At 38.8% G+C, this 23,634-nt stretch overlaps 1 protein-coding gene across 1 annotated transcript in view; it reads right to left on the bottom strand.

Annotated features, from left to right (window-relative positions):
• The window catches only part of PDE1C (phosphodiesterase 1C), a gene marked incomplete at both ends in the record, with an annotated part of 210,802 nt that overhangs the window by 4,522 nt on the left and 182,646 nt on the right, over positions 1–23,634 (bottom strand). The window lies entirely within an intron of this gene.

The raw sequence follows: 23,634 nt of genomic DNA, 5'->3' as shown, positions 1-23,634 counted from the left end.
TTTGAAAGCATTTTTGGTGCTGAAAAACCCCATGGCATTTCAGGCAAATGAAATTGCTTTTCACCATTTAAATCGTGGTGTGCAGGGAATAGAAATAGAAATAAATAGAAATAGAAGTAGAAATAAATTATAATAGGATCTAGAAATAGGACTAGAAATAGATATAGAAATAGAACAGAGCATGTTACTCCTAGAATTCTCTATGAAAAGCTAAGATCCAGGTCTGAGGGCTCCACCCTGGAGAACTGCTCTCTGCAGTGCTGGTCCCAGGCTCTCCAAGGAGACAGGGGCACACAGACTGGAAGTCCCAGTCTGAGCTGGGATCAGCCCTGGATCCTTGGGAGAAGATGGTGGGGGTCTAGGGTAAAGCTGCTCCGATACACTAAGACCTATGTGCACTTCAATTTCCAAGCCACAGAAATGAAAGTATGGTCACTCACTGATTGCAAAAGATAATAACCTGGGTACATCAATACCCCTGCTGTGTTTTCTCATCACACTTCATCCAGGCTCCTTGAAGAAATGTTTAGTTCAACCACTTTGTACTCAAAAAAAGGAGTCATTCTAAGAAGCAGAAGATGTGCCCATGGCCTCTGGGCTCCCTATGGTGCTGTGATATGCTGTTGAGTTGCCAGTTGACTCTGATCTGACCAGCGGTCAAGTCAAGGTAGGAACACTGTCGGAGCTCTCACCTTTTATGAGGTGGCTACCTCACCTCATAAAACTTGACCAGCTGTCTGACCTCTTGTGTGATTCTTCCTCTCTCATACTTAAAATTGACAAAGGTATAGATACAAAACACAGCAGTGAAGCAGATTGACCAACCTGCTGGCAAAGAGATGGATGGGATCATACCCACACATTCCTTTTTCGGTCATACTCACTACTTTAGAAGTGATATTAAACATAATATGATAAATCTTCCCCTTTTAATTCAAGATGCTGAATGCAATTTGCACAAAAACCAGGAAGACAATAATATTTACTCAATTGGAAAATTGTGTGTGTGTGTTAACACCAGACTGTTTCCTAACTACATGTTAGTGGTTGCCTCCAGGAAAACCAACCCTGCCAAAACAAGATCTATATAGAACACAGAGAAACCACACAATAATGGCTGTAAATAAAATGTCATCAGCACTGGACTGTATGCATGGAAAACCTTCTAGTATTATCTACTCCCCAGCACATACTATAAATAACTGCACAGAAAGGACATATTTTCACGCCATACCAGAGCAAATAGATTGCTGTATAAGCCACAGTAACAGGGCATGGGTAGGAAGTTACCAGTGTTAAAATAGCCAAGTCAGAAAAACCTACACTCTTTCCCTAAACCAGTTGGTGCCAAAACATACACTGAGGTAGTAGGTCTCTAACAAAGAGAGAGAGATAAAATACTGGCTAGTTGTTTGTGGAAGTGCCAGATAGAAGGCACCTTCCTATAATTTAAGGTGATATGATCACAGTGAGCATTGCTATTGAAAGCAAGGCATGACTGGCAACAAATCCAATGTGTTTTTTCAAAAAAGGAACACTATTAGGTTGATTTCTCCCCTCTTTTGAAGGTGGATCCTCCCTATTGCTGTTTTCGTAATCAAAACTGTTAACAGATCCCTATGTAGGGAGACATGTTTATAGGGGATTAAATGCTATCATTCCCAAATAAATGAAGAAACTGGGCACACAATAAGAATTTGACCAAGGTCATTTAGCAAGCAATAATGAAGGGACTGTACTTGGTAGCGGTGAGAGATTGGAAAGACTGATGTCTCGAGACATTTTGGGGTGCATGTATGTGGGGAAAGGGGCAGGTAGACCCTTGCCCTGGCAAGGCAATGCACTACCCCTGTACACCCTACCCCCCTGGAGCCTGTATCCCAGCCTGGCAGAACCTGCCAATCCCTGGAGGAAATGCCTCTCATCTACCTCTGGAGCCCCTAATCAAAGTTTTGAGTGGCCAAATGACCAGAACTCCCACCTGGGGAACTGGGCCCAGGAAGACCCAGGGGTATTTAAGGCCAAACATGAGGAAATCACATCTTCACCATACCACCACTTAGAATTTCTATCTAAACACAACTGGAATTCAGAATTTGTGTGTGCTTTTCTAAATATTTTCTATTTTTTCTCTTTCTTCTTCTAATTCTCTCTTCTTGGAATTTTTGGGTAACTTAAAATAGAATGGGCTGAGAATTTCCTTAGCTGAAGGGCCAAGTTCATGCATTGAGAAGTGTTTTATGCTGGCTGAATGTTGTACTAAACCTTTTGCCAAATTCCTCTGATTTTCTGATGTTGCCAGTCAAGTCTTTTTTGTTATTTTGACCTCTTGAGAATATCTTGTCTATATTTCTCCTGTGCATCTAACTCAGAGTACATGAACAACCCTAAGTCCTGTTCAAAACCTCATGAAGCAAGTTGTTTGGGGCCTTACAGCTTTATGCCAAAACCTTCTCTTCTGCATTTATATCCCAACTTGCTTATTATAACAGTGGTCTGGAGGCTCAGAAGTACCACATATAAGGGATGTACAATTTGCTGTTTGCAGGTTCTCATTAACAGATCAATGGGTTAAAAGTGGGATAGTGTTGGAGAAATTAATGAAAAGTCCTGTGTAAGCATTGCTTATTAAAAATAAACAAAAAACCAATGCAAATATGCTAATAGGTATAAAAATGTTTTAATATTATATCTGCTTACATTACATGAGAATTATAGATGTAGTGAGACATGAATGTTTCATTCCTCAATTTTTCCTTGAAACAATGTTTTTCTTCAAAAAGCAAGACCTCTGCAAGATCTCTCCAAAGAGCAAGACCTCTAAATGCCACCTGCAAGAAAATTCTGAGTGATCAAAAGTAGTAGCCACTTTAGAACATTGCTCTGCCTAAGTGGGCAGCTTTACCTTTACCCTATTTCAAAAGTTATCAGCAGTGAATGGAGAAGGGGGATCAAGCTGCTTTTGGTGTTGAAGAATGCTGAGACTAACCTGACTCAACAATTCCAAGGTTAAACATTCCAACTCTTTCCAGACAGAAACTGGCAACAGTGAGGACAAACAAAGTTCCTTATAAAGGAACTGTGGATGAACCAACAAGTTATAGTACTGATAACTTGTCTAAAGCTGCTGAGCTAAAGGCTGCTGAGCTGCAGTGTGCTGTTCTTGGTGTAGATACTCTCTCAGATTGTGATTTCAGTCAAGAGAAAAGTTGAAAGGTGAGATTTACCTTGGGGTCCTTAAATAAGCTAGTTGAATTCTCTACATCAGTTTCCCTCTCTTTAGAAATTACATTGGTAATGCCACTAACTTCTCCCAGGGGGCAAGTGGTAAGAAGTCACAGTTGTCCAAGCAACATTCTCATTATACTTAAAAGCAGCTTGATTATTACTAGGACTCTGTGGGAAGTCAGATGCTGAAAAGTAAACAGCAAGCACCACGCCTGCATCAGATGTAAAAACCACAAAAAAAGAAAAACAAATTAACCCTTCTACAACTTGAATTCAAATGCAGGGGAGAGCTCATTGCTTATATTTGGTAATAGGATGAACATACACAAACTCAGTTACAGAAAAACTGGAAATGTTGAAAAATCTTTTAGAGACCACAAGCCTCTTCATTCTAATCAAGAACTAACAATAAATACATCTTGTTAAAAATTATTTTCAGAACAATTGAAAATATTTGCCATTACTTGGTGTAATTCATTTTGGTTTTCCATTTTTTTCCTTATGAGTCTTTACAAGCCAAATAGGTTTTCTCATTAGTCTACCCACTCAGTCCCAGGAGCAAACTTGCACTGAGTTTTGTTTTCAGCCTGCATTTTAACTTTTTTTCTATTTCCTGAATATAAAATATAGCATTACAATCTGCCTTTTTTCTTCCTTGAAAAATGTTAGAGAACAGGAGTCTTTTGCTTATCTTAATTCAGTTCAGTTCAGGAAAGACGTCTTTATTATCAGTTTATCTTATATAAACATACTCTAAAGTTTATTATCAATCTCGTACATGGAATTCACTGCAAAATGCCAGCTGAGAAAAGGTTATTTTATAATATCCTTGAATTTGGTTAATTTTCCCTTATTGCTCCTACCAAGAGGTTTAATGTTTCTTTATTTAAAACCTGTCCCTGTCAGGTTAACCATAAGAGCAGTGAAATCTACTGTCACAAATAAGCCACAGTGCTCACCTGAAGGTAGACAGTGTACTAGGGCATGACTATGAAGTGTATCATCAGAACAAAGAGAGATAGTCTGCAATTTTTAAAACTCATGGTGGTGTAATCAGCTCCTACCACAACAAAAGAAGGTGGCCCCAACCTGATGGCCTTTACACAGAATATCCTGTATGTGGTGAGCTGTATATGTTTTTTGTTGTTTAGTCTTTGTACCTAGATGCTTCCCTGGGAGTAGAAGAACTTTGCATGCAATGTCCTTTGATTTCAGTGCAACTAAAAGAATCATCAGGCCCTAAGTATTATTTTGCACTAAGCGTATTTGCAAATGCAATGATTTTTGTCATTCAAGTAAGAATAGGGAGGAGAAAAGGGCAGTGAAATATTATTGTGAGAATCTGGGCCTGTAGAAAACCAGAAGACCTGGTAAAAATCTAACAAGAACACTACAAGAACAACAGTAAGCGTTTTTTAAAATTGCATATAAAATTGTATAAAAATATCACGCAAGCAAGAAGAAAATCAAAATCCTTACTCTGTCATTCTACTGCTAGATTTTATACTAGAAAACTGCAATGGCCATAAGTAATTTGGTCTGATAGGTGCATTCCTACAACCAGCAGCAAAGACAGTGGAATTATATATATTCCTCCTGTGACTGGATAACATCTAAACTCAGGGTGTTTTAATACATGTGCTTGGAAGAGAGAACCAAAATAATACAAAATGCCAAGAGTGTGCTATGAAACATGTGAGTGTATGCTGTCTTGTGCTTAAGTCTAAGGGTAAATAAATTTGCTAAAACTGAGTTTCAGGTCCTCGGCCAGCTTGCTTGTAAGTTTTATTCTATGTCGTGGTTAAGTCTGTAGAGCAGGGTGAGCTGAAGCCTTAAAACAGGCCTGCATCCTGGTCCTGCTTGGGTACAGACCAGAATCCTCTGTGCTTACTAGGTACCAAAAAAGATGTTTCAGTGACAGGAAAGCAGTCTCATCAAGTGGAACTGTACAGAGAGCATTTAATTTTAACAGAAAATAATGACCTTGGCAGTGGTCACCTGTGCCGCTTCTGTGTTGACCTTGCTTTTACACAGTAGTCAGACAGGAAAAGGGATATCTGAGATCACAAAATTTGTCTACCCTTGGGAGCAGGAGAAGTGTCATATTAGGACGCACTGACACTAATCTGAGACTGAGAAGACCTGCTCATGTTGTGGCTAATACAAATGGGAAAATCCTCTGTACTTACTTCAGAGGAAGATGAATTATGAAAAGCGAAAGGACAAAGTTTTTTTCCTCCTTTCTATCTGGCCAGCGCTGATGTCAGGTCCATGGAGTAATTTGCAAGTAGTCAGTGCCACAGGGATCCTTCTCTTCCTCAGCCAGCATGTTTCTGCTTTTGAGTGATGATGTTCAGATACCACGCCAGTAAAGCTCTGAGATCACCACTGGTTCAACGCATGAAAGCAAAGTATCTTTCTGTTTTTAATAATTAAATGAGGTGATGGATTTTTAAAGTGTAAAAGAAAAGGACTTGATAATGCTCTCATTTTCTGAGTATAAATGGCTAACTACTACTACTATATTTGTCACGTTCCATCTTTACTAATTTGAATAGGTCATTGTACTTTTCAATTAAAAGACAGATTTGGGAGCCATTGTAGAAATTGCAAGGATTAACAGAAAATTCAGGTAGCATTTACCTTTAGCTAGGTGAGCTTGTGGACCTTCTGATTATAAAGCAGCATACCCTATCAGCTATCTAATTTGAAATATATTTGCTTCCAGACTGAGCTTGTAAGACTTTGTAAATACACATGCAAACATTTTCATACTCGAAGGATAGTTTTCAAAAAACACCACTGTATACCATTCTTCTCTGGCATAACCAACTACATTTTGGAAAGCTTCTGTCCAACTACAAAATTTCTGCTTGAAAAAAGAAACACCTAGAAAAAGATATTTGTCTCCTTAATCCACACATCAGAAACCAGGTCCCCAAATGTCAGATTCATTCTGATGCTAAACATCCTAGAGTAGAAATAGGAATGTGTTTACTACTGCCTGAGCTAAACAAAAGGCTGCAGCTAGCTTCAGTCTGCTTTGATTAATCTGAAATGTTTAATTCAATCTAAAATTGAAAGTTTTCCTTTTTTAAAAATTCACTTCATATTTTATTACCAGGGAAAAATAAAAACGTTGATTTCCCTTACCTATATTTTTTCTCAAACATGGAAAATATTAGTGATATCCCTAAACTCTTGCTCTTTGAGACATTTAAATAATTAGCAGGATACAATGAAACACTAAGATGCTGGTGAGACACTAGAGCAGGTTGCTCAGAGAGGCAGTAGATGCCCCTTCCCTGGAAGCATTCAAGATCTGGTCGGATGAGTCTGAGCAACCTGACTCAATGGAAGATGTCCCTGGACATTGCAGGAGGGTTTGGAATAGAAGGCTTTTATATATCCTCTATGCCTTTTCAACCAAAATTACTCTAATACTAGAATTCTCTGAAAACATATTGACACTTCTTTTTCTATAGTGTGTTCAGGAATCCAAGCACTACGTCACTACAAGTCCAAGGTCTGCTAGTTCCCCGAATACAAACCCCAGATAAAGAACAAAACCCTGATACTTGCATCCTCTCTGTTTTAGGTGCCTGGCTTCTCCCTCTCAAACTATATAAACTACTAAACAGTTTCTGGGAAGCAGAAGACATGTGGTGCTCTTTCAGCGAGGCAGAGCTTTCTGAGAGCACCAGCAGTCTCTGTGCAGAAGTGGAAGAATGTCATTTTTATCATACAGCCTCCTAGCCTGTGTTGCCCTCTGCAAAAAGCCTCTGTCTCCTTTGTGCCTACAGATATGTTCTCCCATATAATTTTGTAAAATTTCAGCATGAGGCTAATGGTATGGACCCAATATTTGAAGAATTTTTGGTTTATTCATTGCTTGTGTAGTCTTACTGAGGATGGGAAAGAAAGGCATCTGAAAACAAAATTGCTAAACACCTGGGAAAGTTAGGTAAAGACGCAAAACCAGAAATCCTTTCTCACGCTATAAACATAGGCCATTGGCTGATGAACACCTATTTCTTTTCCAGTTTTTGATTGATTCCTTTGGAATAAAATAAGAGAAAGCATCTATGTATCTTTGATAATTATTTTTTATTATTATTTTACACATTTGCACAGTGGCTGATCTCTAGTTTAACTAGAAGGTGTCCAAAAATACCCAGATGTTATGTATGCATGTATGCTCATGATGCACCAGCACAAGGGTACAGAGTGTTTCAGGAAGGTGAGGGGAAAAAGTAAGGAGGCAACCCCATAATAGATGCTTTCACCTGGCCCTGTGTCTTTGTAGGGTTTTGATTTCTAGATTTCACCTGGCCCCGGGCCTTTGTAGGGTTTTGATTTCTAGATTTCACTTTCACTTTATATATTTTCCCAGCTAATAGTTTTCCCTTATTTTTAAAACAACAAAAAATAATCCACAAAATGCTAAATATCCTCCGTAGCTTACACAAATAAGTTAAAAGAAGGAGACTGTTAGGCCTATCTCTGACTGTCTGTGTATTAAAAAGCATTCTGCTGTACACCTGTGTGCTGAGATCAGTACACTTTTCCTATTGCATCTCTTCTTCGATGGCAAGTCTGATTTGCAGGCCCCAAGAGATATAAAATCTACCACTTCCTTTACTAGCTCCTGTCAATAGTGAATAACCCTAATAATCAAGGAAAATTGTTTTCCAGCCTGATTTCATACCTTTGTGCCAGTGCATGATAAACAAGGACTGACTAGCGGAAGGAAGGAAGGAAGGAAGGAAGGAAGGAAGGAAGGAAGGAAGGAAGGAAGGAAGGAAGGAAGGAAGGAAGGAAGGAAGGAAGGAAGGAAGGAAGGAAGGAAGGAAGGAAGGAAGGAAGGAAGGAAGGAAGGAAGGAAGGAAGGAAGGAAGGAAGGAAGGAAGGAAGGAAGGAAGGAAGGAAGGAAGGAAGGAAGGAAGGAAGGAAGGAAGGAAGGAAGGAAGGAAGGAAGGAAGGAAGGAAGGAAGGAAGGAAGGAAGGAAGGAAGGAAGGAAGGAAGGAAGGAAAAAGAAAGAAAGAAAGAAAGAAAGAAAGAAAGAAAGAAAGAAAGAAAGAAAGAAAGAAAGAAAGAAAGAAAGAAAGAAAGAAAGAAAGAAAGAAAGAAAGAAAGAAAGAAAGAAAGAAAGAAAGAAAGAAAGAAAGAAAGAGAAAGAAAGAAAAAGAAAGAAAGAAGAAAGTATATATCAGAAACAGATGAAGAAAAGTATATAGTTTTTTAAAAAAATGTTATTTTTCTAGTGTGCCTAATCTAAGGCATCTTTAGCCACTGTAAAAGGTAAGAGTAGCAAAAAATGCTGACTAAATAATTTTGCATCTCTGACCAAACACTCTGTTAGGGTATATTTTCCCTGACTCCACAGAGAAGTCTAACTAAGTACAGACTGTCATCACTATGGTATTTAGTTGAGTATTATTGTTATTTGAACAGTGTGCCATCAAAGAACCTGCTCAGGGCTGGAATTCAAATTCTACTACTCTCATTGGGGTTGAATGCTGATGGAGGAAAAAGAGGAGTCAAAAAAATGCCAAGAGGCGACAGCCTGCCACAACATGGAATGTGCTCAGTGTAAATGGTGGAGCCACTGTCCTCCCAGCCCTTCAGTTTCCTCAAAAATTTACACCAGAGCTACTATTGAACCACAAACTCACTAATGGGAACACTATCTCCTCTTCTGTTTCATTTAAATGAGCTGGTTCAGTGAATTGGAATTGAGAGTTCCAAAAACTTCAGGAATTATTTTTATACTTCTTTCTGATAACACGTGATTGAAGTGCAACCTTTTCACAACATGAACGTAATGTAAATCTCTGGCTTTGAAAAAATTCAAACTGAAGTAGAAAGAGCCCCTTAAAGTATATCTAGCCTCAAAAATGAAAATCCCAAATACTAAACACTCTTAAGTATGAATATGTTCACTTTTAAAATGAATTTAATCTAAGCTTACTGCTGTAATTTTTCCTAGTATCACAGGATGCTCCTCCCTATATATGCACAGTTTAAGAAGGAACAGAGACCCAAATTTTGATCGCTAAATTCTGGGCTTTTGAACATGAAAAGGAAATACTAAGATTTACCTTCCTAAGCCAACATTTTGCATGTTCTCTACATAGAAAAGTTACATGACAGGAGTATGATTCCTTAAAAAACACATATATCAAGATCTCCTCCTGTACAGCAAGCTGTACAGCAAAAACAGTTGTATGTATTGAATATGTATATTGTATTTATATGTATGTCTTGACTTCCACACAAACAGGCAAAATTGCTTACAATTAACTGGATTCCTATTAAGATACCAAGCCAGAAACACAAACGTGCTTGATGTTCCTCATCCATTCTTATTTTGATTTTTTTCTGTCCATCCTTATCCAACAAAGCTTTTCCTTTTCATTGGACTGTCCATTCAGTCAGTGATGAAAGATCAAACTGAGATGAAAGTAAGAACTGATCCATGTGATTCCCTGATGGTCCTCTACTCCTAGATCTTCAGGTCAGACAAACAGCTACTACTAGTGGGCCATGAAAAAATGTGGGTAACAGATAATTTTCTGCAATATCAAGTTAGGCAAATCACACAATACATTAATACATGTGCTCGGAGTCTGACAAAAAAATTTGCCTCAAGAGAATATTGCTTTCATTGGTTATTCCTTTCCTAACTTCAAAAAAAGAACAAAACCAAGGCTTGAGGGTGTCTGACTGCTGTTTAGAAAGAAAAACATTTTTCTATCATTGTTATTATGTGCAAAAGATATCAAATCCCAAGAAATAGTCAAATGGCTCTACAAATTCACTGTTCTTATTAATAAAATCTTCTGTAGGGGTAAAACTAATGTCAAATTCTGTCTCGTAGCAATTGGAAAAGGCTTTCAGTGAAAAGAAAAAGTTAATTATTATCAAGGAATTCTTGATTTTTTTTCTTTTATATCTTTCTGCATCATTCTAGTGTTGGTTTCACAAGCTGAGGCATAGCAAAGGGCAAAACCAGCTTTTGAAGAATACTTTTTTCTATTTGCTTGACCTGTCCAGAAAAATGGAACCATTTATATAATGAAATCACAATTTGACCTTTTAACAAGAAAACTTCCAGAAAAACGAACAATAAAAAACATACATACATGAACAAACAAAGAAAATTAACCAAAAAAACAAGGCCCCCACCCTTGAACCAGAGTCATTAGCTGTGAAGCAGCCAGTGAGAGGAGGAGTGTTTTGAAAACTGTTTAATGCCTTTCCCAGAATCTGGTCTTTGCAGGAGTAGAACAGAAATGAAGAAGGTCAGATAAAATGATGAAAGAGATTTGCAGTCTCTTTTTAAAAATATTTTTACTCTTCTGTACCTGGAAAAAGAAAAAAGAAAAATAAATAGAAAAGTGTCAAATGCTGCCTTTCTCCACTTTGTCCAAGTGATAGATAATCTGGGAAAGTAAAACAAGGGTATCAGTTTAGACAGCCTCATTTTCTTCAAACAGTGAAGTTTTCTTAACTGTTGAAAGGGTACAAGGTGAGGCACACCAAGGCATGCCTCTTACAGGCACAACTGGGAATATAATTCTGTCCTGAACAAATTGAAATCTATTATGATCAGACTAATCCAGCTAGAATTCAAATTTAGGAATGAAGAAGATCACATAACAGAGTCCAGCATGCTTGGATCAAGAGATTTTAATAGGTTTCTTTGCTGTGGGCCTCCTTGATCATCTTTGATCAACAGCTTTTCCAGTACCTTTTTGCTTATGAAGGCAAGAACCTCGTACATGTGGTTTGAAATGAAGAAAAGAAAATGCTCCAAACACAAAAGAATGCTACATTTTAAAAGCTGTTTGCTCCCATTGAGCTTTCAGTGAAAAACACAGCCTTAAGTATGGAGAGGCACCAAAGATAAAACAAAAGTTGTACATTTTACAATCTGCTTGACTCCTCTGTCAAATATTTATAATCCCTTGGCCTCATAATTAGGTTATGTTTGACTAATATTATCCTGAATGTACAAACATAACTGTTTTCTATGCAGTTATACTACAAGTGCATCTTCATAATAAACAGATCTCCTTGAGAAAGAAGTTCGAGACAAGAAAATTTGTGGTTATTTCTGGTGAAAATGGACAGTTTCTAATTAAAGAGGACAGTCCATCCAATTCGTCTCACAACCATCTCTAGAAATGCTCTGAAAAAGCTTCAAACAGGAACATGAATATTTTACTCTATATTGGCTGTTCTAACTGGCTCCCTGAGTACACCTGGTACCTGCTGTAATTCTGAAAATGCTTATATCAGAAGAGTTTGAAAGAACATTTGAAAGAGTCTCTCAATCAAGAACATTCAGCACAAGAAGAGATGAATTTACCTGTAGGGCTGGGCATGCCTTGGAAGACATTACTGCATCAAATATCTTTTGGTTCTTTTCAGGAAACCAATTTCTTTTGCACTCAATAATCTATTGACTTTTTTTTTTTTTTAATGGTATTTGGGCAAAGGAGAAAAAGGACTGCCAAAACAAAGATCTTTACTGCTGGACTGCATCGTCTGTGTTGAATGTATACAGATCTGCTGCACAGATCTACTAATGAGTTGGTATCTTCCACCACACAGATGGCAGGGGAACCTTTCCTTTCAGGATGGTCCCCCGTAAATTGCTACTACCAACTCTTGCTCACTGATGCAATTCTAAGACACTATTTTAAAGAATTAGGCTTTCAGAATTGTATTTGATTTATTTAGGCTGAGTTGTCACATCTCCAGCATGATCTACAATAGTCAGTAGTAACAGCCATAACAACAATAGTACATTTCCGTGATGGTTCCCAACTGAAACATTCAGCCTGATTTACTGTTATTAAAAAGATCATAACAATCCCGTGACACTTATAATTAGCCACACTTTAAAGAGAAAAGGCTGACCCAGAAGGAAGGGTAATTATTTGGGGCAGGTGGACTAAATGACATATTTGAGCAGTATGTATTTCTGAACTTCCTAAAGGATTTGCTGAATCACACCAGGGATCTAAAACAGAGCTCGAAATACCACCTAACACAAGCTTTTTTTCCTACGCCATCCACACTTAAAAGAATTTTAACCCCTCCTGTTATAAATGATTGAATCCGCAGCCAAATTTAAAAAAATTGACTAAGATTTTTTTATATTAATTACAAATTGTCAAAAATCCGCCACAGCCAAGACAGCATCAATTCCAGAATTTGGCGCTGGGTGAACCTGGATCCGACTGACAGAGGCCAGCGTTTCCCTGGAGGTTCACCCCGACCGTCTCATACAGTCCTCTTATATCCCCAATATTTTCCCTGAGGCCTGAATAACAGAATGTCCCTTGTGTTTCTTCATATGTAGAGTTAGAACATACGGATGCAAAAGTCAGTCCCAGTGCTTCCACAACCATCTGGGTTCTTCCTGGATGTTCTTTTCCACATGAATAACCGAGTCCATACAGATGCAAAAGGCAAGCCACGATATCTGTATAGCTGTCTTGCTGTCTTTCACATGTACTCGGGTGGTGCTGGTGCTTTGGGATGACTGATGTAATCTGCTCCTGGCACCCTTTCTCCTGAAAGGCTTAATCATCTCAAGGAAGATGTTCATGGCCCAGGAAGGCTTCATTCTTAAAGTTGATATTATCTTTAGCGTGGTCCGGGAACTGATTGAATAGAAATAGGACTATGCTCCCAGCCGGAGTGGTCAAGGGCATGTGGTGGATTCATGTAATATTTTATACATACACATACACTTATAGCATGAATTAACCATACATCTATAACACCTCCCATCCCAGTTAAAGAAGCAAGGCAAAATGCAGTTTTCTTCATTCTCTGGAAGCTCCCCACCTGTGGAGAACTGAGTCAATGCAGAAATGCAGTGGATGTCCCAACTGTGCCAGTGTTCAAAGCCAGATTGGCTAAGGCCTTGAGCAACCTGGTCTAGTGGTAGGTGCCCCTGTCCATGGCAGGAGAAGTTAGGACTAGATGATCTTTAAGGTTCATTCCAACCCCTTAACTTCCTATGATTCTGTGATAGGTTTTTATTTCTGTTAGCTACATCATCAGCTCCACTAAGAACACAGCAGCATAGATCTTGCTTTAAATATTTTTCTGCTTGGTGGAGCAGATGTTTTGGTTTCCTTGCCAAATTTCCCATTGGATATAATAGAACTTCCTTCAACCACCCTAGCTTTGGATGGATTCAGCCTCTTTCTCACTTAAATACAACAGCTCTGCTGCAAATACTAGCATGTAACAACAGAGGTAGTTGAAATAGGAAAAAGAATGAATATGCAGTGCTCTGTACACCTAAGACTTTAAGCAGTCCACTTAGCATATATTGATTATCATTATCTGAAATAGACTTGCCTAAGTACACATCTCAGTCCTTCAGTGTCTCTGATGAACTTATATTGTCAAGGTTGAGTACTGGCCTTCACTTTGATTGCTAATGTGAATGCCAGTGACTTCTACAACTTTTTCATGTTGTGATACCAGCACCCACTGTGAGTCCATTTCTGCTATCAGTTTATACCAAGGCATTTTTAACTTTTGCCTGCTGGATTATGAAGCTACATGACAAACTGAAATGAAAATACACTGCAGTTCATATTTTTCTTCACACAGAATTACTTAGTGTATGAGCATACCCGCACGGCAAGGAAGCTGACTGTGAGATTTGCACAGTAAATAATCTCTCTTAATGATGTTTTGGAGTACAAAGTCTTAGAAGAGCTTTCCATTTTAACAGTTGGCATTTATTATGCCTCTAATTCAAACTTTCAAAATCTGCTCCAGATCAAAATTTCAAAATCTGTTCTCTCAACACAGTTGGAGAACAGAAACATTTAGACTGAGGTGAGAGTTTAAACTAACTCAGAAACATCTGTTCTGTGTTGACTCCTGCTCCTCACCAAGTATAATTCACAGACGTGGTACTGGTTCTATCACTGAAGGGGTATCGGGGACAGCCAAAGGTGATACAGAGACTCCATTCTCAGAAGGCATGAAAAGACACTTTATTATTAGAAATACATAGTTCTTATAGAAACAATGCTGGACCTAAGACCTGATTGGCCTTTAGGAATCTTCTCTCACACTATTGGTGAACTATGAATAGCACACTCTGAAGAACCATATCTATAAACAATGGTAACAGAAAGAGATAATAATTGTTTGAATTCTTCTCTCTAAGTTTCCCACAGCTTCTAAAATCCTAGGAGAACTAGGATACGAAATTACTAACATTGGTTCCACCAACTGGAAGTGGAGAGCTGACCTCTCCCAGCGCTGCTTCTGATAGCAGCCAGCTCTGCTGCTCCAGATAAATGCCTGTCTTTTACTTCCTCCCCTTCTTCTCCAGCTGTCAAAACCACAGTACTGCTCAGAGAGGGCTTAGGACACTGTTGAAGGTCAGGATGTTTCTTTTTTTTTCTTTCTTTCTCTCAGAGACTTCTCCCATTTGTTGTCTAAGAGATGGGAATGACAGGTATTTAAGAGACAAAAGATGTGACCAGGATAGGGAAGGGGAGGGAAGGGATGCGGCTTGCTTTAGTCTTGCTGCAGCTGGGGGAGTGAGTGTGGTGGCAGGGAAGCTCAGCGTTCTTGGGAAGTGCAGAGATACCATGAGCCGTGGCTGGGGGTGAGGACCTGGGCTCAGCCCTCTCTCTCTTTCTCTGGAGATCAGAGGGCCGATGGCTGTGGTTTTGGTGCCAGACTGCTGCTGCCTGAAGGATTTGTTGCCACTGCAGAGTTTTGTCCTTCATTACTTCTTCTTACCGTGGGTAAGGCTCTGCTAGCAAGGACCTTTTCACCTGACCTCACTGAGACAGACCCCCACTATCTGCTTGGGTGCCTCAAGGGAAGCTCGGAACCTGGACACCCGACCCCTATCTGGAGGGAGCACTTCCAGGCTGCTTGAGGGTGTCCAGCTGCTGCGGATATCCCCAGGACATCACACAGGAGATGCGAGAGCCAAAGGAAAACCTGAAATAACCTCCTCCCTCCACCTTCTCTCTCGTCCTAAGGTAGCCCTGCCCCTGCTGTTTTCTGCCACTAATTCAGGAGGTTTTGCTACACTTTAACTCGACATCCTTCATCTATCTGGATTCGTGCTGCTCCTGCCATAGCTTCGGTGTTTTTGCTACACTTTGTTTGCCACCTGGTGGTTGTCTCTGCTGTTATGAGTAGAAAAGATGCCTGTTTTTTTAAAAAGGTTGCAGAGTTCACAAGTTAAACCAATTGCTGCCAAGTTGGAGTTCTAATGATTTATTGTTAATAATTTCATGTTGTAATCTCCTGTTAACAATTTCCCTTTAATTACCTGTTCTTAATAGTGCCCCAAGCCAGCCTGCCACTGCCTGCCTGCCCAGAAGTGGTGCCCCCCCCCACCCCCGCCACCGTTCAGTGCAGCCCCGCCCCTGCCGGAGGTGACCGGGGACCGGCGGGGCCCCCCCCAAGCGCTGGTCCCGGCAGGGCCAGGGGAGCCCTGTGGGTGGTGCCCCCGGGTGTGGACCTGCCCCGGGGAGTGGCGGGGCACCCCCCCCTCAAGCGCAGGTCCTGGCCATGCCGGGGCGCTCCACAGGGACCGGCCCGGGTCGCCGTGTCCCGCAAGGGTAGCTGCTGGCCAGGTGTCTTAGCTGGGCATCAGCCTGCTGCTTCCTGGAAGATGGCACCCAGACGGTGAAGAGGAAAAGACAGTGAGTTGGCATGCAAATGACATCGGATTCAGCATGCAACGGGAGGGATTCCCTCACCAAAAACCCATAAAAACAATGAGCCAACACAGAATTATAAGATCAAAGTGATGTCTGGATGTGAGGAACAGAATCCAGAGCCTGCTGAGATGCTGAGACCCTTTTTGCCCCTCGCCCTAGCCACGGAGGACATCAGCTGGAGGCAGGACCCTGATGGTCAAACCAAAAAAGTGAAGAAGGGGTATCCATAGTGCTTTTGAGATGACAGAATCCCTAGCTCTCACATAATCTTTAATCCAGTCTTTCCCACCACAAATGACAGAAGTATTTGCAGTTGCTGAGACAGATTACCAAATCTGCCACTTTTAATTCGTTTTAATTCCTTTGTGGACTCACTCAGCATTTTACAGGATGTAAAGGAGTGAATTTTCTTTTTTGTAAGCTTTTCCCCCCAAACCTGGGTATTTCTTGTCTCCCTGAGTGCTAAAGTCATAATCTGCAGATTTTCCACCTGAAAAGGATCATTGAAGCTATTTCTAGTGCTCAAAATAAAACAAAGATGTTGAAATCTAAGTACTCAGTTTTCAGCATTGGATGATCCTGTCTCTTACTAAAGCCACTTGAAAGCCTTTTCAAAGATAATTATGACCATGAAGAAATAAATTCTGTATAGTATGGTATTTTCTTTCTTAAATTGCCTGAGAGATGTATGAGGCCTAAGAAGCAAAGTTCAGAAGATCAATGAAATAAAGAAGAAATATGCATCATAAGGTAATCAATCTCTGTTATTGGTATGTCTAATGATTGAGAAATTTTGGAGTGATTATTTTTTCAAAGAAAGCAAAATGCTTTTTGAAGGTGCTTGCATTCTCTTTAAAGCAAGGGAACACAAGAATAAATGCTCTTGGGAAAAAGTTATGAATATTTGTTTAGTATGGGAATTTAAATAACATCACTCCAATTTAGCACATAACTCAAGTGCATAACATCAATTTTTCTATGATGAGAAATAGCATTAGCATAGAAGGTATCCTGGTTTTGGAGCTTTGGCACATAATTGTGCCTAAATCATTCATGAAGCTAAAAATTTCTAGTTCTTTTCACACTGATGTTGAGTTTTATGTTGGCTTGACAGTTTGCATTCCGCTTGACCTGGGATAACATCAGTGATGAATGAGATCAGTTTTGGTTTAATATATGTTATTTGACTCCCAGCATATTATGGAAATATATAAAAGCAGATAAAAATATAATGAATACACTGGCAAAGGTTTGGTTACACAAAGTAATTACTGAGTTTCCTGAATAAAGCATGTATGAAAGAAATTAGATACTTACTAGGTAAAGCCACCTAGAAAATTAGGTGCAAAATCTTATTCTATATTTGATAGTCAAACATTAATCAAACTTCTGCATATGTTTGGGGTAAAAGCTAGATAATTGTTTTCATAAAGAGATATTCCATTGTGGATGGAAACAAGAACCTCAGTCCTTTTCAAGGAGCAAGGGGAATGAGTTGTGTCATGGGTTGACCTTGGCTAGACACAAGGTGTTGCTCTATCACTCCTAAGCTCGACGTGTGGAGAGAATATACGAGGAAAGGATCATGTTTTGAGATAAGGCCAGGGAGAGATCATTAACCAGTTACTGTCACAGGTAAAACATAGTTGACTTGGGAAAATTTATTTAATTTATTAATAAAATCACAGGAGGCTAATGTGAAGTAAAACCAAATCTTAAAACATCTTTCTCCCACCTCTCCCTCCTTCCTGGGCTTAACTATATTCCTGATTCTCTACCTATTCCTCCACAGGAAACAGGAGGATAGAGAATGGGGGTTAGAGTCAATTCTTCAAACATTGTCTCTGCTGCTCTTTCCTCCTCATGGGAGGCCTTCTCATACACTGCTGATGGGCTTGTCCTTGGTGGGTGGGTGCGTCTTGGAGCTGGCTGGGAGTGGCTCTGTCGCACATGAGGGAAGGTTCTAGCAGAAAGAAGCTAGAAGAAAAGCCACCCCTCCAGCCAGTCCCACTACCAAAACCTTACCATGCAAATCACAGAACCTTCCACAGGAAGAAGGATAATCAAAGCCAGCAAAGTTTCCAGCCACATATGTGAATTAGAATGTCATAATAAGCACTGGGCTTCTTTGGCTGAGTGACCAAAACAAAAAATTAGGATAATGCCTAGCTCTGGGTCAGACAGAAGGATTTGGTGTATTTTTGCATGACAAAATGTCTGTTGGAGATTGGGGTTTGGGTAGGGTAGTGGAGTGGATAGACAGAAAATCAAAAGATCAAGCTGAGCTTTACATCTAGCTAAAATAAAAATTTTTTTGTTTACCATTTACTTAATGGTGGATAAAAATGTGAAATGCCATTTCAAAGCAAAAATTCTCCTTTGGATTTTTTCAATATGTCTTCAGTTTTTGACAATCACTTGTTTTTAATTAGACTTAAACTCCTAAACACTTTAGCCTGACTCCAAAAAAACCACTTTTCAACTGATAACAGTTGTTGAATTTCTTCTACATTTGTTATTGCTTGTAAGTACCAGGTTTTGAAGTTAAGAAAAGGAAAGAAGTGGTTTAGAAGGAGAGAAAATAATTAATAGCCTAGTGATGGATCAGTTAATTATTATACGTAATAAAGATTACACTTTTCAGTCATGAGTATCTGGGTAGCTGCATGTTGCTTTTTTGGGATGGGATGCCACACTTTATAAGAGTCCTCCTATATGGTTATTGTAGCTGGTGTGCTCGAATTGGAAGTTAGCTGTTCTGTGAGTTGTTGAAGATGCAATCTAAATGTCAACAATGTCTTTTGAAGAGCCATTTCAGATTCTTCTTTCTTCTCATGAGTAGACAGGATCTTGTTTCTCTTTCAGGACTAAGTGTTGCATCAGGAAAAAGAAGCCTGATTGTCACTGTACCAAACATAATTCTTGCAGCTGGCAGCGAGGACTTTCCTCTTGCTGAAGTGGAAAATTTCTATGCATCATTGCACAGGCAAATTTTCCTAAATGGGCTAAAGACTGTAAGAGAAGCAATATCACAGCTGTATTCCCTGACTGGTGCAATAAATTAATTGATGGTACAAAATCAAGGAACAATTTCTGCAATGCACTGTATAACTTACACATTGCTTCATGTTTCTAGGACCATGAATGTTATCCCTGAGGAACAATGCAACTATATGTCATCTCTGAGCAGAAATATATCTACAGGACCAGACATAACATGGAAAAATGTTCCCCATACAGATAGCTTTTCAAAAAACCCTAGTTAAGCAGTCTCCAGTGATGATTTTTTTTCACCATGCACCTGACTATTCCAAACCTTCTTCAGAATGCATTCTTCTATGCAAATTCCAGCTTGCTTCAGGTGCCACTTGCTGAATTAGAAAAATGGTTTCTTTCAAAAAAGCACAAAATTATTTTAAAAAGCACAGAAACTATTCCACCCTCCCAGTTATCCTATACTGCAATACTATGGACCAATTGCTCAGCAGAGATAGATTACAGTGAAATATGTCAAATTCTAAAATGCCTTCATGTTTCAAACAAGTTTTTCTAGAAGCTAACAAGTCTTTCTGATTTGTAACTTGAGGCCATAGCTGTTAATGTAATTCAGGTAACAGGCCATAAAAAAGAAGTGAGAAAAGGAAGGAAAATGTCTTTAGTAAGTAGACTGAGACTACAGTCATTCCAATTTGCCTGTGCTGCTGGATTATGACACATACTATGCAGAGCACTATCAAGCAATAAGGAAAAATGTAATGTCTTTTCCTTATAAATTGAAATGGATTTTTTGCTTCTGACAATAATGGAGAGATCAGTTTATCTTTCAAAGGAGATTAGAAATGGCATCATTATTTATATGACCTGTAAGTTACCTTTTTACCTCTCTCAAGGAGACACAGACAAATGCTCTTTATTTATATGTTTGAGTAACCTGTTTTAAAACAACATCAGAATCATGAATATTACATAAGCAGGATTTCATCAGACATCTCCTTAGTGCTCATTGCCATGGAGTGGTCTTGGCTAGATTGACACATGCAAGAATTGTATCTTGCAGAAGGCTGCAAAGACAGTCAATATTTAATGGCTGAGAAGTTTTGATGAATGAAGCTGGGAAGAATCCTGTCAACTCTCTGAATCATTGTAGATATCATAGATATCATGGTGTCTTCTCACCACCATGTTACTATACCAAAGGCATTGTCAGATAACATTCTGTGCCAGCTACTCTGCCACTTTATTTTTGGGACAACTGGGACAGAAAGAAATTAAGGCTTTAACTTAACAATCAGGAAAATTTTCACTTCCTGATCAAGAAAAATAAACACTGAAAGGTAGTTCTACATGTTGGCATGGGCAATGTACAGAATTCAAGGGAAAAGATTTAACTACTGATAAGCAAAATTATATCTTAAAAAAAAATCAAAATAAAGAAAGCTAAAACCTCAATCTCTGAAATATAGTCCATATATTTAAAAGCTGACATGTAGTATTATATTACATTATATTGTAGTGACTACATTCTATTCTAGTGTGTTGTACTGCATAGAAGAATGCAGTACTGAAGCAGATCTGTCAAAACACACCTTTTGATTTGAACATGAGGTGGCAGTACTGCTCATCACATAGCCACAGCACATTAGGCTTTCACTGTATGTACTAGCTGTTGAAGATGCAAACAATCCTGTGTATTTCTGTGCTAAAACATGCACATTACCACTAGAGTACTAACTTCCTAGGACAAACACTCAAAAAGGGAACTTTATATTTATCTACAGTTGGAAACTGACAGAGTAATATTTGATTGAATTGACTGTGTTTTCCCCAAAAGAAGAAGATATACTGAAAACTTTGCATTAACATTGCAGAATCTTTTCCTAGTGAGAAAAAAAAAATGAGGATGTGGTAGAAATTACCTGTGAAAGCATTAATCATAGGATCATACGATGAGAATAGTTTTTGAAAAGAGACCTTTAAACGCCATATAGCCCAACACCACAATGATGAGCAGGGACATCTACAACTAGATCAGGTTGCTCAGAGCCCTGTTCAACCTGACCTTGAATGTTTTCAGGAATGAGATTTCTACCACCTCAATGGACATAATGTTCCAGTGGTTTGCCACCATTACTGTAAAAAAATTCTTCCTTATATCAAGTCTGTAATGGGGAAGAATAATTTTTTTCATTTGCTGTTAGTTTTATTAGAAAATAATGAGAAGAAGACTAGTCACTAGGTTCCCCATATAGTAGAAGGACAAGCATATTAGAATTATTTTGGCATGTATATATGCCTATAAGTAGATATTACAATAGCTTCCTTTGTATATAATTTAAAAAGCAACTTGGATACATATCCTACAAAGATTTATGCAAAATACTGTCTGCAGCTTTCTTTTCTGGGTGCAGAATGCCTGTGCAGTAGGACAGAGTGTTGTCAGTTGGGTTCAGGATTTCAGCTGATGCAAAAGGGTAGTGGTGAGAAAGCTAAAGGTCTTATTTTAAACATACACAAATGGGCCTGTTTAATACAAATACTCCCCAGCTACACACTGAACAGAGGTTGTAAAACTCAAGAACAGAACAGAGGTTTTAAAACCCAAGTACCCTTGGCCCTGAAAAAAGTCCTGGCTGAGTTTCACCCACCAGCAAATTACACGTGGTGAGCACATTAAAGCCATAATCTCAATCTTTCTAATTCTTTAATCTTTTTTCCAGCATATGACATGTGAAAGACCATGCACTGGCACAAGAGAAAGCATATGTTCAAGTAAAAATTTTAGTAGTCTGCCAATAGCTATGTATTATCCATGGATAATGTGCCTTTCTCCACACCCCTCACATGGCTGGTAAGGATGTTTGCTGTGGAGTGGGTAATGAATAGAACAGGTTGTGCAGTATTTGGCAAAGCAGAAGTGCCATTCCAGTGTTTTTCTTTCTAAGGTGCATAATTCACAGTATTTTTTCTGATTTTTATCAATTAGATAATTAGCTATAATCTGCCTCTACACTGTCTGAATTAGAAGCAGTCTGCCTAGAAATTGTTTTTGCATGGTTAGAATTGCTTATTCATTGTAATCAATTGGTCCCATGGTACCAGTCTTTTCCCTAAAGAGATTAACTTAGCTATTTCCTACAGGACAATAGATAACAAATATAAATAACACCAAAGATAAGCAACTTGCAAATACCAAATTCACATCCTCAGTCTTCAATCTTAAGTTACTAGGACGCATTCATTTCTTGGTCCTCAAGCCCAAATAAATAAATAAATATGTGGCCCTAATCTTTCTAAGACCTTGAGAGTGAAGGCCTTCAAATGTAACTTTTTCCTCAAAGTTAGAGAGTCATGGGTCTACTCTCTTGGCTGAGCTGGTGCTCTTGAGTCCTCCTAAAAAAGCCCCAGTGTTTTCTGGTCCTGCAAGGAAGCACCCTTCCCACACAACTGCTGCTCAGCCACCACCCATCAGAGTAGGCAAAGCAGTCATTCTGCCCCTTAATCTTTCTGGAGTCTTGATAGTTACATACAGAACTGCACATACTCCTGAAAATCTGAAGCGTCCCATGGTATTTCAGTATTTAGACTTAGTTTCTGCATGACTGCAGTAAGAGCTGTGATTGGTGTTCAAGACTCTTTTTCCTGACAGACATTTAACTCAAGTATATAAGTAACATGACCTCTTAAAAGAACTGATTTTTTCTAAACAATTACTATAAGGGGCCTCTTAAGAAAAAGTACATGATTATGTGTCTGAAATTAATACATGCTTCTAGATGAAATTTTCTATGTGTTTAGTTGAGGTGATATATTTTCTTCCTACTTACCACTTTGCTAGGGCAGTAGGAATTTAAATAATTTAGATGGCTTCAACCATCAAAACAAAGCACTGTATTATATTTATTTAGGAATAGTTACATTTCAGTGAATTTCACTGATACATGCACAAAGAAAATGCTAGAAAAATTTGTTCACATTTATTTTGCTACCTAATAATTCAGCAATAGTCTTTGAAGCGATGTGGGTTCAGATACCATCTCATGGGCCTGTGGTACACAGGTGAGGAAGTGCAAAAGTATAAACACACTGCAGAACTTTGAGATGTTTTTCCAAACTGCTGAGGTTGCTAAAATGTCTGTGGACCTCTACAGTAGGCTCAGACTCACTTGAAATTATTCCCAGATGCTCATGACACCAGCCTATGGCTTGGGATTGCTATGGTTTAAAAATGTTTCAGCAGTCTCCCTTTTCAAACACATCCTTAACAGAACCTCTTGTGCAGCATTTTTTGTCAGTCTACTTTCTTCGTGTCCAATGTATCCTGTTCTTACAGACAGAAGAAGAATATGGCCAGAACAAAGTCAGAAGGATAGAATCTCACAAATCTGCATTTCCTATATAAGCAACTCTAATAGTCCAGGATTTTTCTTTCAGGCTCTGCCTCTGCACAAAATTTGATGGATAAGGCTTACCAGCAGAATTTAGTAGTGCTAAGCATTATGTGAAAGGAATGATTTTCCCTCATAATGCTTCAATGGTGTTTTTCAAATCTAATGACTGTTTCTGTTAAGTTTGTTTCTGGTTACCACACAATTTTTTTGGTTTTAGAACAAACTGAAGATGTTCAGGAAACAATAGATTGCATATAAAAATGGGTGTCAAAAATGCAATAAA

Source organism: Fringilla coelebs (genome assembly GCF_963513975.1).
Source record: "Fringilla coelebs genome assembly, chromosome: 1".
Lineage (NCBI taxonomy): Eukaryota > Metazoa > Chordata > Aves > Passeriformes > Fringillidae > Fringilla > Fringilla coelebs.
Note: the sequence above shows the minus strand (reverse complement) of the source record. Positions and strands in the feature narration are given on the sequence as shown.